The 4,677-nt window shown below is 47.6% G+C and overlaps 1 pseudogene; it reads left to right on the forward strand.

Moving 5' to 3' along the window:
* The first annotated feature begins 4,092 nt into the window (after window positions 1-4,092).
* Window positions 4,093-4,272, forward strand: LOC126524770 (U2 spliceosomal RNA; annotated as a pseudogene).
* The last annotated feature ends 405 nt before the right edge of the window (window positions 4,273-4,677 follow it).

Genomic DNA, 4,677 nt, shown 5'->3' on the forward strand with positions numbered 1-4,677 from the left:
TACATTAGGAACAATGGACAAGCAGGCCTTAACTATGCCCGAAATGCTTCAACTGAAGTCAATAGGCATACTTCAGGAAAAACCAGCGTGCTGTTCAAATACTTTTAAGCTGACAACTCTTTACTCACACGCGTGCTCCAGATCCGTTCATGGTTTTTAAGTGTCGTAAGTGGTGCCCTATAACGATATATGCAGTTGTGACTTTCACGTTCGCACTCTTCAGTGAATTCGAAGTCATCTGTGTGTACATGAAAACTTCCATACAAGTTGCTACATGGAGGTCTCCTTCACCAAAGGTTATTAGACTGTCAAGTATGCCCCACATTCATTTATGAACGTGGAGAGCAGTTAAACTCTGTGTAGCGGCAGCCATATCCTTGTTACCGCCATATTTATATTCTTTCCTAAAATTTTCTTGCTGCATAAGGGAAAAATGGCGCATCCGAGGTATTTCCTGCCAAGATCTATCCATCGCAAGCTATCCATTTATTACAAAACCTTCGCGAGTTCGCGATGCACACTCTGCTACAAAAAAAAGAAAAAACACGAGCCATTCCACTCGGTGAAGATTGGTGACCAGCAAAGCAGTTTAGCACACGACACAGAGGTGACACAGAATTTCGAACATAGGTACGGACTCATTTACCGTGATATTTATATACATTCGTGTGGACGACGCGACCGCCGCCCATAGGAGCCGGAGCAGCCACTGTAGCCGGAGGAAACTATACACGCGTGACGTTTCGACGGCACCGCCACCACGGGAGAGCGGAAGGAAAGGAGATATGCAACTGCTTGGAGAGAGAGAGAGAGAGAGCAAAGGCATGGAGGTTATCCAGAGGCAAGTTTCTGGATATAGGAGTCGTACAGGCGACAAAGAGCGAGAGGATAAAGAAAGGAGCAAGAAAAGAAAGGAAGGAACGAGAAGAAGAAAAAAGACAGAAATGGGTAAAAGAAAAGGCATTCTAATTAGAGGAGTTCACACAGGCCGGTCGATCTCAAAAAGAGCTGTGCGCTTGCATCGCCTTCTGACGCGATGTTAAGCCGCGTCGATGTTTCAAACTTCCTTCTTCCGACAGAGGCTAGTCATCCAACTGGTTCAGCACGACGGAAATCAATTGTCTCTGCACATTGTACTGCGGGCACTGGCAAAAGAATGACGAATATTGTTTCCGTGTCGCCGCAATCGCCACATGCTGCGGTGTCGGCCATCCCTATGCGCAACGCGTAGCCATTGGTAAAAGCGACGCCCAACCATACCCTGCACACAAGGGTCGCGTCCCTTCGATGAAGTCTTGGTGGAAGTCGAAGGCTTAAGCTTGGATCTAGGGTGTATAAACGGGCGCGCATAAAATGTGGCTCATTCTACTCTGATGTATTGCATTGGCGTGCAAGCTAGTTGGCGGAGCTTCCTTATAGCATGTATCCTAGACAGGAGGATCAATAGGCAGTTGTCTTCTGCATGAGCTGGACGAGCAGCTTGATCGGCACGTTCATTGCCGATGATACCACAGTGACTTGGTAGCCACTGAAAAATTATTTCAGATTCTTTCTCAGTCAGGTGGTGTATGGCCTCTGTGATTTCAAATACCAATTGTTCATGCGGACCGCTGAGTAAGCCTGATAACTAACACTGGAGTGCCGTCTTCGAGTCGCAGAAAATTGACCATTTGTGTGTTCGTTCGTCATTAATAAAATGTAGTGCGACTCGAAGCGCTGCGAGTTTTGCTGCCATCGACGTTGTCAAGTGGGATGTTTTCAACTTGATAGTGCTGGCTTTTGCTGGAATGACGACAGCTGCGGTAGAGCTCTTCGGCATGACGGAGCCGTCGGTGTATATGTGGATGTAATACCGGTACTTCTCAAATAATGGTAGTTAAGTAAGCTGTTTAACAATCGGCGATGACATATCTGCTTTTTTCTGGACGCTAGGTATTGTCAGGTTGATCTTTGGTTGAATGAGACACCAAGGAGGAGTTGAAGGTGTCGCGGCAAACGTGAAGCAAGGTGGTATAGACTCGCAATGTGCGCGTATACCATTCGGCAGAACGAGGCACGTTGTCTCTCGGCTGGTAGAGAGGCTAGATGGTGGCAAGATGTGCGGTCAAGGTGCCTCACATGCACTCTTAGTGCTTCAATTGTGATGTGGGTCTTGATGAAATGGTCACTGGCGACTGTAATAGTTGCCGCCATTGACGTACTTCGAGGAAGACCTAGACAAATCCGGACCGCCTAAGCTTGAACGATTTGAATATTACGTATGCTTGTTTTACTTGCGTTAGTCAATGCTAGCAAGCTGTACCGCAAAAAGCCGAAAAAGTACCCTACATAGTTACAGCATTGCGCTTGTGGACATTCCCCAGGTCTTTCCAGCGAAGAACTTCAGAAGGTGACAGGTGCCTGTCAACCATTTCTGCACATACAGTACAAGGGTGTCCATGAGATATCTCTGTCAGCTGTGACAGCCAAGAGCTTGTAAGACCGTACAAATACTATAATCCGCCCATTGATCAATACAGTGTGTCATGAGCTTACGCGTAGATGCAACAAGTGCACACTTATCCGATGAAATCTCCAGGCCTTGATTGCGGAGGTAGAGTGTACCCTCTTAGTGGCAGCTTTTTTTTAGCCTTGCGCGGAACTGTAAGCGTGTCTCTCCGGACGCTCAAACGCATATGTCGTCCGCGTACATAGATAATTTAACTGTGTTTGGAAGGGGATGAAGGAGACCAATCAGTGTGAGGTTAAACAGCGTAAAACTCAGTACGCTGCCCTGGCGGATGGCGCAGTAGGTGTAATGTATAGGAGCGTGGCCGTCCTCGATGCTCACAAAGAAAGATCGCGCAGAGAGGTAGCTATGTATCCATCTATACATCCGACCACCGCGGCCTACCTCTTCGAGAGCGGCGAGGATGGCTTCATGTGTAACGTTGTCGTACGTCCCTACGACGTCGAGGAACAAAGAAGCGCAGAGACGTTTACATCCTTTTCGGTACTGAACGTAGACAACCAGGTCTGCAACGTTATCAATCGATGAGTGGCCACGTCGGAAGCCTCCCAAGGCATCTGGGTAGACGTTGTGGTATTCCAAGTACCACTCCAGGCACTCGAGGATCATCCTCTCCATCACTTTGCCCACACAGCTCGCCAATGCTATCGGGCGATACGAGTAAAGCTCCAACGAAGCTTGCGAGGCTTCAGTGGCGGAACTACGCGACTGGTCTTCCAGCTTGCGGGAATCGTGCCAGTTAGCCAGGATTCATTATACATTTCAAGCAAAACCCTCCTCGCTCGCTCACCCAGATGACACAGAGCTCTGTAAGAAATTCCGTCAGGTCATGGCGAAGACGTACGTCTCCACAACGCTAGCGCGGCCTTGAATTCATGGATGGAAAATGGTACATCCATAGTGGTCACTTGGTGGCGGAAAACTGGTGGAATCTGATAAGTTGATGGAAGCTGTGAGTAGCCCGGATAATCTGGCACAGAAGTCTTCTGCGGCATCAATATCTGGTCGCTGTTGGACGAGGGCCAGAGCCTTGAATGCAGACCGCTGTACGGGTGGTGTCTTAAGCACTCGCACCGTCCTTAAGTGCCATAGGGGCTTACCATGGGTCTAGCGATTCACAGAAGGCAGTCCAGCGTTGCGACTTCAATTTATCTAACTAGCGCTGGATCTTTTGTAGGCGTCTAGCAGTCTGTAGATCGTCCGTGGACTTCGTTCGTCGGTATATACTTTCGGCACGTCGCCTGAATGCTCGAAGACGCTCTAATTCTATATTAAATTCAGTGAATTTCAAAGAGCACATTAGAGTACACGTATTGTCCTTCACTATGCTTTTGGTTGTGTTCTCCAAATTATGTAGTAAATTACCTTGACAGAGGTCTTCCCTAACAGACTGGAATTTATCTTTAGATTGTATCATTTGAGTTGGAAGAGTAAAGTTCTTTGATTTTGATATACGTGGAAATATGGTCACTCCTGTGCGTATCAATGTCCGTAAACCATCCAGTACGCTTGACGAGACTTCGTGAGACGAAGGCCAAGTCAAGACAGAACGCCGCCAAAAAGAGGGCCATGCGAACGTAGACATGGCTAACGCGTATCAAAGTGTAGTATCTCTTCATATCAGCTTAATATCTGATGCCGGTTCTATTTGGACCCAAGATATTAAACTTAATTTTGCAAGTGGGCGCAGTGATAGAAGCATGCTTCACCTCCGCCGCGTATCGGCCCTGTATCGCACTATCTCCGGGATCGGCCCACGGTTTTTGCACACGTAGAACAGAAGTGCACGTAACCCTGGCCATAAACAGCTTCGCTTTAAAATTATGTAGATCCAACGCGCATCTCGGAATCTAAGGGAAGCGAAGGTTTCGTGAAGTGGTTCATCAAACGCTGTTAGTTTGCCTAATTTATTACAGCGTCCTTGAGGCAAACGAAACTGGCGTTCTCGCATGTGCTGTCAAGCACCCGTGCTACGCAATGTCACACACGCGGTGATCATCATCATCAAGCGGCTGGTTGGCGTTGACGCGATAGACGTATATACGTGCGAATAAAGCCTAATAATTAGAGTATCGGACTGCTGTGCTGGCGAAACTCCGTCTGATCCGACCATCTGATACGTAATTCATTTTTTTAATGTGAACAGCATTATTTTTCTGCTTCAGCCG

This window comes from Dermacentor andersoni, chromosome 3, assembly GCF_023375885.2.
Source record: "Dermacentor andersoni chromosome 3, qqDerAnde1_hic_scaffold, whole genome shotgun sequence".
NCBI classification, from domain to species: domain Eukaryota; kingdom Metazoa; phylum Arthropoda; class Arachnida; order Ixodida; family Ixodidae; genus Dermacentor; species Dermacentor andersoni.